Here is a 15,500-nt window from a genome sequence, read left to right as displayed (position 1 = left end):
AATATATTTTATATTACTCACATACATGTTTACTAATATAATAAGGGTTATTAAAAAAAATTTTCTCATTTAAACCACTCCCTATATCCCTATATATGTACTCTTTATGCTTATTATGTTATTTAACTAATTTTTTATTTTAACCGGAAAAGAAAATAGTGTTTTATGTTGATCGATTAACCCTCGAGCTTATGTTTTATTTCAATAATTTTCAAGATGATTCATAATCAAAACTTGTCGTTGTAGTATAGTGGTAAGTATTCCCGCCTGTCACGCGGGTGACCCGGGTTCGATCCCCGGCAGCGGCGTTTTTTTTCGTGTAACCAATTAAAACGTATATAGCACATTTCGCCCTTCTACTTTATTAGTTCGACATTTGAGGAATTCAAAAGTGCTAAAATAGCATGTTCCACCCACGGACTTTTTTATTAGTTTCACTTTTGTGTGTTTTTTTGTAATTTCAGATAGCAAGTACAGCTGCACAACCAGCTCGTGTTTTTGGCTGACCAGGCTACACTTGGATCGGGCATTATACTTACATGCCATAGAGGCAAAAAAAAAAAAAAAAAAAAAAAAAAACCTTTTATCCTTCAACGCCTCGTTCAAAAAATAAAATTTACATATACTCCAATGGTTTTAAAAGTTTTAACGAATTCCCACCGCTTAATATAAATTTAACCAAATACTTTAAAGAATCGCCACCACTATTTATTAGTGGTGGCCCTGGCATAAGGGTAATGCGGTGAAATTAATCGTCATTGAAGGACCTTCTTGTACACAACATTTTTTGTTTTGTTAGTTGAACGACATTCTTCATCAAATATGAGTACCTTCAAAATCATAGATAATTACATTAGTGTAATTTAACGAAAGATTGATAGGTAACATTTAGCTTTTTTCTTTTCTTAAAGAAGATAAATCGTCACTTGAGTCTATCACTTTGTTTTAGTGTTAATGTTGCTTATAAAAGTAAAATAAAATATATAGGCATATTGATAAGTTTTATTATTTTATATGAGGAAAGTAATAATTATAATAGGACAACATTATCTAAAAAATAAATGCTTGAAATATTTTTGGAAGGAAAAAATCGGGATCATTAAAAAATTTTATATACGGAAAATACAAATTTAGATTTGGTGAAATTATGTATAAAAATTTTGGCGAATATTATTTTGGAGAGAATTGTATTTTGTAATGTATAATAATATGATAAAATTCGAAATATGTATATTTGTTGTGTAAAATTACAAATTTTATTATTACTATATAACGATAAAACAAAGTAGGTTGGTATGTTATACAAAATAAAAAAAATTAATCACTTTGTTTTTGTGTTAATGTTGGTAAGTTTTATTATTTTATATGAGGAAAAGTAATAATTATATGGCAATAATATTATCTAAAAATAAATGCTTGAAATATTTTTGGATGGAACATCGGGTCTTCGGGATCACTAAAAAAATTTATATATGGAAAATAAAATTTTAAATTAGGTTTAAAGCTGTGGATTAAGTTAATGACGAATAAATTGATAGGTTATGATTGAATCCAATTTTGAAAAATTTAAATTTGATAAAGAAAACGCGTAAGTTATCAAAATAATTTTTTTTATGGATAAAAGGAAATTACAAATTTAAATTTGATAAATGAACGTTTAAGAAATAAATGTTTGAAATATTTTTAAAGGGAAAAAATCGAGATCGTGAAAAAAGTTTATATAAGGGTAATACAAATTTAAATTGGGTGAAATTATATATGAAATTAATAACGATTAAATTGGTAGGTTACAATTGGAATCCGATTTTGGAAAGTTTGAATTTGATAACGGAAATGTGTAAGTCGTCAAAATATAAAATTTTAAACGCGGAGAAATATATAAAAAAAATACATATAAAGTTATAAATAGTCAACAAAATAAAAAAATAAGATAAAGCCAAATAAAAAAATATATCCTAATAAATTAGAATCATTTTGCCACATATTATTTTCTCATTCATTTTGTCACATGACAATTTTTGGTATTTTTAATTAATTATTTTTCACTTGTTATTATTCTATGTTTTTCAGTTATATAGAAATGTTACTTAATTATATTGTTATATAAGCATAACATTCTAATTAGACATTCATTCCATAATATGATTACTTAATTTAAACCAATATACCGTTTTCACTGCATTAAATATTAAGAACTATTTCATTTATTCAAATAATGTTATAGAATATAATTTATGGAATGCTAAATGTTATATGAATTTTGATTTTATTATATCATCAACAGAAATTTTTTTTCTAAATCATGATTGATCTATTTTAAATTGATTATAAATATAAGCGCTAGCGTTTATGTTTGTTTTTATTTATTTAGTATTGGCAATAATTTTGAATTAGACTTGACGTAAATTTAAATAATATTACTATATCATGTAATTTGGTATATATCTTTCAATTATATGAAACATTAAATAATGACATTTAATTACTATTGTGATAACTTAGTTTATATATTACATTTTTAATAATGTTAACGTTTTTTTTTCCTAATAACACTAACGCTTTTATTAATTGTACATTTTACAAATCTCCTAATATCTTATAATATTTTATCTTACTTTATAATTTTTCATAACTATGCTATTTTCAAGATTAACTGTCTTAAATACGAAACTTTGTTCACTGATTTCAAAACATTATAGATTAAAGTCAAAGTACATTGCTATTAACTAAATCTGTTAAAAACCAAGAATTATGGGCAAATATGTCAAATTAATAGCTGTGTAACATTGATAGTTAAAAACATTGAAGGGTAAATGGTAGTTTTTAATTATCAACTACCATGCAATCCAAACAATCTCAGAAAAATTTAATTAAATAAGACACACATACATACATACAGTTAATCAAAAGTCACTATGCTTTTCTCATGGGCATTTTACCAAACATGTAGAGTGCAACATCAAATGCAAGGTTAAAAAGACAAAATAAAAGATCGAAAAACTAATACTAACATTTATAATCAAGATTATACACGCATCCAAAGATCACAGTCAAATACAACACTAATGAAAATCAAAAAATCAAATACAATTAATAAAAATTAAGAACATCATATTAAAGAAGGAACCTCGATGATGAACGTGATGTTGTAAAGGGTGATGCTGTTCGAATGTGATGCTGCAAATGGTCTGAAGAAAACATAATATACGAACAGTAGCACATGATTTATACATAACTTTCAACAATGATTATGGAAAGGATATCAAATTTCGAATTCTTTGATTTTTTAAAACTGAACAACAATATCCCGTAATCTTGTAGATACGTTTCATATAATAGATATGGATTGAAAGAATATATATGAAAGGTGATAGTTATAAACGTGATTTTAATTAGGAAGGACCGAAATTTACTTTCAAAAATTATGATAAGGTTTAAATGTGTTGAATACATTCCTTTTATAAATGATATTAACATTAAATCAATTAGTCAAACATTCAAATTTAGTCAATATTAATTTAATTTAATTTTAGGATGACACCATCAAAATGATCCAAGTGTTGAAATTAATGAAGAAAACACAATGAATGGTCTTGATTGTTGAAGATGATGTCATAAGGTTTCTCTTATATATATATATATATATATATATATATATATAAAGATTACATGATAAAACCAATATTAACATTAATAATCAAGATTATCCATGCATTCAAAGATCACAGTCAAATACAACATTAAAGAGAATCAAAAAATCAAATACAATTAATAAAATTAAGAACATCATATTAAAGAAGGAACATGGATGATGAACGTGATGCTGCAAAGGGTGATGTTGTTCGAATGTGATGCTGCAAAGGGTCTGAAGAAAACATAATATATGAACAGTAGCACATGATTTATAGATAACTTTCAACAATGATTATGGAAAGGATATCAAATTTCGAATTCTTTGATTTTTTAAATTGAACAACGATATCACGTAATCTTGTAGATACGTTTCATATAATAGATATGGATTGAAAGAATATATACGAAAGGTGATAGTTATGAACGTGATTTTAATTAGGAATGAACGAAATTACTTTCAAAAATTATGTTGAGGTTTAAATGTGTTGAATACATTCCTTTTATAAATGATATTAACATTAAATCAATTAGTCAAACTTTCAAATTTAGTCAATATTAATTTAATTTAATTTAATTTTAGGATGACATCATCAAAATGATCCAAAGGTTGAAATTAATTAAAAAAACACAATGAATGATCTTGATTGTTGAAGATGATATCATAAGGTTTCTCTTTTAATGTATATAAAGATTACGAAAAAATTAGAAGACAATAATAATAATACATTTAATAAGGTATTGTCTAGCTTGAAGTTACACATATACCCTCACTATACCGAACCAGGTATATACCGAAAAAGACCGATTTGTTTATGCTTTGATACCAACTGAGCCATCCCCAATTTCACGGCCAGAAAAGACCGATTTGTTTATGCTTAATTTGAAAATCAGAGCATCCTTTTTGAGAAAATATGTTGCAGAATTTGTTCTAAAAAATATGATAAGTAAATTTTCAAATCATTTCCAAAGAAATGAGTTTTCATTAAAAATGTTGGGATGTCATTGTCAATACAATACATAAGCATAAATAGAAATAGTATAGGCCTTACAACATCTATTATTCTAATGGCTTATAATCCATAGATCTCTCATCATATCAACACTCTTGTGATCTTTTGCCACTACCTGTAATACAAGAAATTGAGTGGGTTAGGCTTAGGAGCCTGGTGAGCATATAGGGTTTTCAACCCATAATAATTAAGTTTATTAACTTCATCAAGTCATTCAACACGATTACCAGTTCCTGTTATCCTCACTTTATATCGCTAAAGCGTCAAATTCAAGGGACTTAGCCTAAGAATCATCATCGGGAATACAATGCTGCTTAGGGGATTCCTCAACAATATATGTTGGTAAGGCAACCATGAGGGGGATGGAGTACACTGATGAACACATCATTCACAAACACCTATAGGTTGCGAGTCTGCTAGCATTCTACTAGACTGTCTAGAAGCGTCCGTGGTCGTCATCTATAGTCCGCTAGATAACTAAATTAGCTTAAACATCAAGGTTTCTCATCATTTATTTCATCATCTATATCATCTACCCATCTTTAACCATCATAATTATAGTCGAATAAAACATGTATATTTTCTTCATCCAGAATAGATAACAAGAACACATATAATATGTACACATGACACGTAATTTATATTAAGGAAATTTTCATATATGAGCTTCTTAAACATCAAAATAGCATGTTTACCCAACTTAATTTCTAAATATCATATTTACCCTTCATAAAAATTTTAAATATTATATTTACCCTTCATAAATTTTCAAAGTATCATATATGTACTTTTTAAACATCAAAATATCATATATGCCCTTCTTAAATATCAAAATATCGTATATGCACTTTCTAATCATCAAAATATCAATGGTAATATCTAAAATATCCTCCATATACAACATGATAATAATCAACAACAATAAAAACTAAACAATCAAAATATACATTCCATAGAGAGGGTTGGAGATGAATCTTTTTGTTTGTCAAGAGGTTGACATTCCAAAAATTTTGTAACGATCGTTTACGAGAAGGAGAAGAAGAGAAGTGGAAGAAGAAGAACTTGAGCACCTTGAGCTCATAGATCAGGGATCATTCCTTCATTTCGCATTCAAAAGAGGTATAAAGCTTCCAACTTTCCTCTTGTAAGTTTAGATATAGGAGTTTTTGGAAGTTTGGACCTTTTAGGTCCAAAGAAAGGACCTTTATCTTGCAACTTAATTTTTGGAGCTTGGGATTGCTATCCTTAAAGCTCAAGTGTACCCATAGCAGTAAAGTTTCGATCTTTGTGGCTTATATGGAACCATGCATGAGATCTAGTTAGCTTTATGGAAGTAGAATGTTATTTGTGGAAGTTTCAGCCTTTATTAGACTTGTAAGCCATCAAGTAAGCAACTTTATGGCTTAAGTCATGGAATAAGCTTAGGATCTGGATTTGTAGCTTCTGAATCGGATTATTAAGCACTTAATGAGATGCTAGCTTAACAAAGTTGTACGTTGGGCGTACAAGGAAGTACGCGCCGCGTACAAGCCAACAGCCAGTACGCTCAGCGTACCTTGGTGTACGCCCCGCTTACGCTGCCAGTTTGGGCTTCGAGTGTTGGGCCTCGTTGTGTTTTGGGTTTCAGGCTTAGGGTCCTTGGGTCTTTATGGCCCATCATAATTCAGTTGATAAGGACCAAGGATTTAGTATTAGGCTTGAGTAAGGCCCAATAAAAGGGTTGTAGGCCCAATATAGCAAATTGGGCCATTAGTGGGCCTATAGTGGGGCCATGGATGGACTTAGAAGGAATTAAGGATTTGGGCCATGTTTGTGACCCACACCATAGTAGGGGTAAAATGGTCATTTTACCCATAAAGGAATCCCTATTCTGATTTAGAATTTTATTTCCCATGATAGCTGGGAAGCAGCCGGAGCAGCAGTCAGGGATTTCTCATTCAGGAGTTCAGCAGTCAGCATCACGAAATGAGTTTCCTCCTAGTAGGAACGGGTCTAAGGCCACAATGTCATCCCGTTTAATTAGTAGTAGTTTTCGGACCTCGGCCCGATGCAGTAGTTAGAATGTTGATGCCTTCGTGGCTCAGACAGTATTTATGTGTCATGTGTTCCGGGCTACGATCCGATGCAGTATGTAGTTTATGTGTTCATGGTAGTTGATATGTTTATGCTATGCTATGTTATGCTCAGCTAGTTTTCGGACTTCGGTCCGATGCAGTTAGTTCCGGACTTCGGTCCGATGCAGGGAACAAGGTCGCAGTCATTTCCGGACTTTGGTCCGATGCAGTTAGTCCCAGACTTCGGTCTGATGCAGAGGGCAAGGCCCTGGTTAGTTCCGAATTTCGGTCCGATGTAGTTTCCGGACTTCGGTCCGATGCAGTGGGCAAGGCCCAGTATGTGTCATATGTTATTGTATGGTATGCTTACAGTTTCAGTTTTGGTTTCAGGTACTTCCACAAGTAAAGGGAAGTGCTCGGGTTGATGGCATCGCACACACCACAACTTCAGTTTGTCCTGGGAGTTGTTTTAGCTTTTCATAGATGTGATTTGATACAATCTTGATACAGTTTTCTCGTGATACTCTGCTATAGTTTTGAGATATTGACGTATCGGTTTTATTTTATGATATTGACATGATGTTTTTAGTAATTATTAAACAAATATTTTTGGGTCGTATTTTGGGATGTTACAAGTTGGTATCAGAGCCTTGGTTTGAGGGATTCAGATACAATTTCGGGTGCGTCTGAACTCAAACTAAGGAAACGGTAAAGATTTTCAAAAGAAAATTGAAAAAAAAACTTACGAAGAAGAAGAGTTTTTATAAAAGGAACAGGGTGTGGTGCATGCGATCAGCCGAGCTCAAGTAAGTACTCCCAAATTACCATACAATTTATATTACGATTATCTATTTCAATTTCAGTAGAACAACATGCTAGAATAGGACTAAGGATCTAGGAGGATGCCTTATGTGCCTGCTATATGTGTTTCAGCTTTATGAGAAATTGCATGCTAGTTTCGAGTATACAACAGGACGATAGCCTGTTTAGGTTGTGCCTGATAGTATGAGCTTAGCATTGTATGCTAGTACAGTTTCTTGTTAAGAGGATAAAATTGCTTGAGTAGTCTTCTGTGTCTGAATGTTGCTTGCTTTGTGCTTTGTGGGACTCTGAGTGATGGGAGTTAGTCATTAGGTGAATACGTCACGTCACATGTGAACAGGGTTGAATAATCTCAGAGTGCTAGATTTGGCCCTATTACGCAGCTCTTGTTTGAGTCTCACCATTGTAGGGACGAGTCTTTTACTCGAAGGATTATCTGAGCCTCGCCGCATGTGATGGTATTCAAGTGATGGCTAATTGGCATCACAAGGAGGCTTTCAGAAGTTGAGGACTGGACCGGGTAGAGTCAGAGATTTCCCTAGGGCAAGCCTAGGATGGGAGTAGCAGATATTATTATCAATAATAGTGACATGGTGGAGTCAAGGCAATACTTGAGGAAAGTACGGATTGATGTGGAAGGTAGTATGGGCCCGTACTACTAAAAGCAGAGGATCCGTACTCGAAACAAGGAAAGCTGAGATGAGACCAGAAAACTTGTGGTAGTAGTGATTCCCTGAGACATATCAGTGTTCTTGATGTTGATTATGTTGTGTTTCAGAATGGTGGTATTACGCCCTAGACCAGCAGTCGACAGTTCAGGTGCTGGAGGGGGATCAGGACCAGGCCCGGAGGTCGGGCAGTTAGATGAGCAGACTAGGGAGTTTCTCTCTTCAGAGATTACTCGCACCATATTTGAGTAGACTCATGTGATCTTCGGTTCGATCAAGGAGGGTATCTTAGAGATGATGGACGAGAGGTTGAGCACCTTCCGTGTTGAGGTGGCGGTCATGATGGGGTCGCACACGCTTACTTTTACAGAGTTCCAGGCATGCTGAGCTCCGGATTATCACGGGGCGCAGGACCCCATAGCGAGTACCAGATGGTTGGCAGATGTGGCCAACGCTTTCCGCACTAGCAGATGTCCTGAGGGGGATAAGGTTAGATTTGATGGGTTTTGGTCATAAGACATCCTAAGTGCTCATACAAACCCTAATGCTTGGATCTAGGTTTCTCTATTGTACATGCTTTGAATCCAAGACTATAAACCCTAATTCTAGTATATGAAATTGATATTAACATATGAATGGGTTTAAGAACATACCTTGATTGTTATGTAGAAATAACAATCCCAATCCCACCTTGAATTGACTTTGGAATGCTTAGAGTCACAAGTGTCACTCCTTTAATGGCTTACAAACACCAAGAGCAAATGGAAAAGGTATAAAGAGAGAGGAGAGAGGTTAGAATTCATCCTTAGGACTCCTTGCGAAGGGATACACGAATTCATGAGCCAAGGGGTGTTTATATAGGTGTAGAGATAGGGTTTCAGTCATTATCCTTATCTAGTTGCTTATCCACAAAGCAACCCATAAGATAATCCTTGAATCCTTATCATAGTCAAATTCTAAGGCTTTATCACCTCAAATTCGTTCACCATATATTTAAGATAATCCTTACCTTATTTTGTAACTATCACATAATTACAAATCAGCCCCTCTAGTTTAATTAATTACACTTGATCACAAAATTAATTCCTAATTAATTATTGACCAATATTAATTAAACAAATATGATTTCTCCTTTAATATATTATTCTTATAACATATTAATAAATCATAATATCCTCTCTCTCTTTATTTATTTCTCCAATCAAGTTGCTTTGGTGAAGGCAACCCAAAAGGACCATGCACCATCGGGTCAAGTACATACCAAAATAGTTATGGACTTAGAAACTAATCCAACAAGATTGGCGTCCTGTCTTTTGAAGGACAGGGCACGGGATTGGTGGGAGGAGGTTGGACATGCCATTAGAGATGATGCAGCTTTGGATGCTATGACCTGGACTGATTTTACTACCAGGTTCAAAGCTGAGTTTGCACCGGTCATTAAGGTGCAGCAGTTAGCTAGAGAGTTTCAGGATCTTACCTAGACTACAGAGACAGTGGCGAAGATTACCGCCAAGTTCAAGGAGAGGGCTCTTCTTGTTCCTCAGTATGCGGTTGATGAGGAAATGAAGAAGGCTCGTTATCATGAGATGCTGCAGAGTGATATCCGCCAGTTTATGAGCCGGTCCAGCTGTAAAACGTTGGATGACATGATTGTTAGGGCTCGAGAGAGAGATTGACCTTGAGATGGAGAGAAAGAGGAAGTCGGGGGCGGCTCCAGGTACAGGGAGTACGAGAAAAAGCCCAAGGGTTCAAATCACAGAGCTAGGAGTCAGCAGAGCCATGATCGGTGTGGCAAGTGTGGGAGATTGCACGATAGGGAATGCAAGGCAGGGAGTGTCGGCTGCTACAAGTGCAGTCAGACTGGGCATATGAGCAGAGATTGTACAACCACTACTACCGCCGTTACGGAGTCATATCTGATTTGCTTTCATTGCAATCAGAGGGGACATAAAAAGTCCCAGTGTCCGAGTTTAGCTGCTACATGGAAGGTGTCAACACATGCTCCTGCTACTTTGAGGATTACAGATGGCCGTCATGGACGAGCTGAGACGCCAGTGGCAAAGAGTAGGGCTTTTCAGCTAACAGCAGAGGAGGCGCGAGCGACTCCTGGCGTGGTGACGGATATGTATTTTTCTCCTTACCTCTATATTTATTATTGATTGTTTCTTATGGTTATATGTTTTGTATAGGTTTGTTCTTAGTGAACGGCATATCAGCTACAATATTGTTCGATTTGGGGGCTACCCGATCGTTTGTTTCACTTGCGCTTAGCAAGAGGTTTAGTAGAGATCCGGGGGAGCTAGATTGTCCACTTGAGGTTGAGATAGCAACCAACAGGACTGTTAGGGTGGCAAGACTACACAGAGGATGTTCTCTACAGTTGTTCGATGAGCAGTTTCCGGTGGACTTGGTCCCTATTCCCCTGCGGGGGAATAAAGTCATAGTGGGCATGGATTGGTTGAGCCCCAGTGGGGCAGTGATAGATTATGAGCTACAGTTGGTGAGGGTTCGCACTCTCAGTGGGGGATAGTTTGTGATTCAGGGCGAGAGACCACAACGTGGATCAATTTTGTGTTCAACGGTGAGAGCGAGGCGCTATTTACAGCAGGGTTGCATCGGTTATGTTGCCTATGTTATAGATGCTCAGGAGAAGGGTAGGATGACGGTTGATGATGTTCCGGTAGTGCGAGACTATCTGGATATATTTCCAGAGGAATTACCTGGAATACCTCCCGAGAGGCAGGTCGAGTTTAGGATTGACCTGATCCCAGGTGCGGCTCCGATAGCCAAGGCACCATATCAGTTGGCTCCTCCAGAGATGCAGGAGTTATCTACACAGCTGCAAGAGCTGCTAGACAAGGGTTTTATCAGGACGAGCAATTCGCCTTGGGGTGCACCGATTTTGTTTGTAAAGAAAAAGGACCGGTCGCACCGTATGTGTATAGATTACCAGGAGCTGAATAAGGTAACGGTGAAGAACCGTTACCCATTTTCGAGGATAGATGATTTGTTTGATCAGCTGCAGGGAGCGTCTTGGTTTTCCAAGATCGATTTACGCTCCGGGTATCATCAGATGCGAGTCAGAGGCGAGGATGTGCAGAAGACTGCTTTCAGGACCCGGTATGGTCATTATGAGTTCGTGGTGATGTTGTTTGGGCTCACCAACGCTCCAACCGTATTCATGGATCTCATGAAACGCATGTCCAGGCCGATGCTGGATCAGTCTGTGATAGTATTCATAGATGATATCTTGGTGTATTCCAAGACTCAGGAGCAGCACGAGGAGCACCTGAGAGAGGTGCTTGAGATTTTGAGGAGGGAGAGACTTTTTGCAAAGTTCTCCAAGTGCGATTTTTGGTTGCGCGAGGTGCGGTTCCTTGCACATCTTGTCAACCAGAAGGGTATTTTGGTAGATTCGGCCAAGATAGAGGTCGTGATGCAGTGGAAAGTCCCGAGATCTCCATCTGAGATTAGGAGCTTCCTAGGTTTAGCAGGTTACTACAGGAGATTCATCCAGGATTTCTCCAAGATAGCTATACCACTCACCCGACTGACTAAGAAGTTAGTGGTGTTTCGCTGGGGGCCTGAGAAGCAGGCAGAATTCGAGACCCTCAGGCAGAAATTGTGTGAGGCATCGATTCTTACCCTACCAGAGGGAGTAGAGGATTTTGTAGTCTACTGTGATGCTTCGATCGCGGGTATGGGAGCAGTGTTGATGCAGCGATGCCGTGTGATAGCTTACGCCTCGAGATAGTTGAAGCCTCACGAGGCTAACTATCCTACGCATGATTTAGAGCTGGGGGCAGTGGTGTTTTCCCTCAAGATTTGGAGACATTACCTCTATGGGGTCCGTTGTACCATTTACACGGATCACAAGAGCTTGAGGTACCTCATGGACTAGCCGAATCTGAACATGAGGTAGTGCCGATGGTTAGATGTGCTGAAGGATTACGACTGTGAGATCCTTTATCACCCAGGGAAGGCCAACATAGTGGCTGACGCCCTGAGCTGCAAAGCAGCAGCAACCCCGATCAAAGACATTTGTTTGAGGATGACAGTGATTACTCCATTGCTGGAGCAAATTAAAGAGGCGCAGGCCGAGGGCCTCAAGGAGGAGAGGCAGAAGTGTGAGAGGATCGTGGTCCGAGTAGCTTCCTTTGACTATGATAGTAAAGGATTGTTGACCCTTCATAGGAGGGTATGGGTGTCGTACTGGGGCGGAGTACGACAAATGCTGATGGACGAGGCTCATAAGTCTCGATTCTCCATCCATCCAGGGGAAACAAAGATGTATAGAGATCTTAGACCCGATTATTGGTGGCCCTGCATGAAGCGGGATGTGGCCTGGTATGTGGAAAGATGCCTGACCTGCAGGAAGGTTAAGGTGGAGCACAAGAGACCTCACAGCAAGATGCAGTCGTTAGACATTCCTATGTTGAAATGGGAGGATATCACCATGGATTTCATCACTAAGCTTCCCAGGACCGCACGAGGAGTGGACGCGATTTGGGTTATAGTGGATCGGTTGATGAAGAGTGCTCTTTTTATACCGATCCAGGAGAGCATATCGGCTGAGAAGCTAGCCGATATTTATGTTGGAGAGGTGGTGACATGGCATGGGGTGCCTGTTTCAGTGGTGTCAGAACGAGATGTCCGTTTAATTACTTCCAGATTTTGGAAGCGGTTTCATGACAAGATGGGTACTCGTCTCCATTTCAGCACTGCTTTCCACCCTCAGACGAAGGGACAGAGCGAGAGGACGATTCAGACCCTTGAGGACATGCTCCGGGCATGTGTCCTAGATTTCGGTGGTAGTTGGGATACATATCTTCCGTTAGCAGAATTTTCGTATAACAACAGTTACCATGCGAGTATTGACCGCCCTCCCTTCAAGATTCTTTATGGGAGGAAGTGTAGGATCCCGATTGGTTGAGGCGAGGTCGGTCAGCGTATCATTGGGAGCATCGAAGTGGTGCTCAAGACGACAGAGTTGATCCAGCAGGTACGATGTAGGCTGCAGACTGTGCAGAGTCGGTAGAAGAGTTACGCAGACAGAAGGTATCACCCTGGAAGGGTATCATCAGGTTTTGAAAGAGGGGCAAGCTGGGCCCCAGGTTCATTGGTCCTTTTAGGGTTTTGGCCCGGGTGGGTCGGGTTGCTTATCGGTTGGATCTTCCGGCAGAGCTTAGCCAGATCCACAACACTTTCCACGTTTCCCAGTTGAGGAAGTGTTTGGTGGATGAGTCAACAGTTGTTCCCTTAGAGGACATTTAGGTTGATAGCAGCCTGGATTATATTGAGAGACCGGTCGCGATTCTGGACTGGAAGACAAAGACCTTAAGGAACAAGGTAATTCAGCTAGTGAAGGTGAAGTGGCAGCACTGGAAGGGTTCAGAGTGGACGTGGGAATCAGAGGAGGAGATGCAGGAGCATTACCCGTAGTTTTTTCAGATTCAGTAGCAGCAGACTTTGAGGACAAAGTCTGATTCAAGTGGGGGAGATTTATAACGATCGTTTCCGAGAAGGAGAAGAAGAGAAGTGGAAGAAGAAGAACTTAAGCACCTTGAGCTCATAGATCTGGGATCATTCCTTCATTTGGCATTCAAAAGAGGTATAAAGCTTCCAACTTTCCTCTTGTAAGTTTAGATATAGGAGTTTTTGGAAGTTTGGACCTTTTAGGTCCAAAGAAAGGACCTTTATCTTGGAACTTCATTTTTGAAGCATGGGATTGCTATCCTTGAAGCTCAAGTGTCCCTATAGCAGTAAAGTTTCTATCTTTGTGGCTTATATGGAACCATGCATGAGATCTAGTTAGCTTTATGGAAGTAGAATGTTATTTGTGGAAGTTTGAGCCTTTATGAGACTTGTAAGCCATCAAGTAAGCAACTTTATGGCTTAAGTCATGGAATAAGCTTAGGATCTGGATTTGTAGCTTCTAGATCGGATTATTAAGCACTTAATGAGATGCTAGCTTAACAGAGTTGTACGTTGGGCGTACAAGGAAGTACGCGCCGCGTACAAGCCAACAACCAGTACGCTCAACGTACCTTGGTGTACGCCCCGCTTACGCTGCCAGTTTGGGCTTCGAGTGTTGGGCCTCGTTGTGTTTTGGGTTTCAGGCTTAGGGTCCTTGGGTCTTTATGGCCCATCATAATTCAGTTGATAAGGACCAAGGATTTAGTATTGGGCTTGAGTAAGGCCCAATAAAAGGGTTGTAGGCCCAATATAGCAAATTGGGCTATTAGTGGGCCTATAGTGGGGCCATGGATGGACTTAGAAGGAATTAAGGATTTGGGCCATGTTTGTGACCCACACCATAGTAGGGGTAAAATGGTCATTTTACCCATAAAGGAATCCCTATTCTGATTTAGTATTTTATTTCCCATGATATCTGGGAAGCCGTCGGAGCAGCAGTCAGGGATTTCTCATTCAGGAGTTCAGCAGTCAGCATCACGAGGTGAGTTTCCTCCTAGTAGGAACGAGTCTAAGGCCACAATGCCGGCCCGTTTAATTAGTAGTAGTTTCCGGACCTTGGTCCGATGCAGTAGTTAGAATGTTTGATGTCTTCGTGGCTCAGACAATATTTATGTGTCATGTGTTCCGGGCTACGACCCGATGCAATATGCAATTTATGTGTTCATGCTAGTTGATATGTTTATGCTATGCTATGTTATGCTCAACTAATTTCCAGACTTCGGTATGATGCAGTTAGTTCCGAACTCCGGTCCGATGCAGGGGATAAGGTCCCAGTCAGTTTCGGACTTCGGTCCGATGCAGTTAGTCCTGGACTTCGGTCTGATGCAGAGGGCAAGGCCCTGGTTAGTTCCGGACTTCGGTCCGATGCAATTTACGGACTTTGGTCCGATGCAATGGGTAAGGCCCAGTATGTGTTATATGTTATGGTATGGTATGTGGTAGTTTTGGGGAGGTCACTAAGCTTTGTGCTTACAGTTTCAGTTTTGGTTTCAGGTACTTCCACAAGTAAAGGGAAGAGCTCGGGTTGATGACATCGCACACACCACAGCTTCAGTTTGTCCAGTGAGTTGTTTTAGCTTTTCATAGATGTGATTTGATACAATCTTGATACAGTTTTCTCGTGATACTTTGATATGGTTTTGAGATATTGACGTATGGGTTTTATTTTATACTATTGACGTATGGGTTTTATTTTATACTATTGACATGATGTTTTTAGTAATTATTAATCAAAAAATTTGTGGTCGTATTTTGGGATGTTACAAATTTAGAAGTTCACATTCCATTATCATAGACGTAAGGATAATATGGTTACAACTTTTAATTATTATAATAAC

The 15,500-nt window shown here is 38.1% G+C and overlaps 1 non-coding gene across 1 annotated transcript; it reads left to right on the top strand.

The window, feature by feature from the left end:
* Nucleotides 1–236: 236 nt before the first annotated feature.
* On the top strand, nt 237–308 carry TRNAD-GUC (transfer RNA aspartic acid (anticodon GUC)). Its single transcript has one exon. It is a non-coding gene; the product is annotated as a tRNA-Asp (tRNA).
* Nucleotides 309–15,500: the final 15,192 nt, after the last annotated feature.

The sequence above is a fragment of the Lactuca saligna genome, chromosome 1, assembly GCF_052625555.1.
Source record: "Lactuca saligna cultivar CGN05327 chromosome 1, ASM5262555v1, whole genome shotgun sequence".
In the NCBI taxonomy this organism is placed as follows: domain Eukaryota; kingdom Viridiplantae; phylum Streptophyta; class Magnoliopsida; order Asterales; family Asteraceae; genus Lactuca; species Lactuca saligna.
This window is presented reverse-complemented; position numbering and strand designations above follow the sequence as displayed.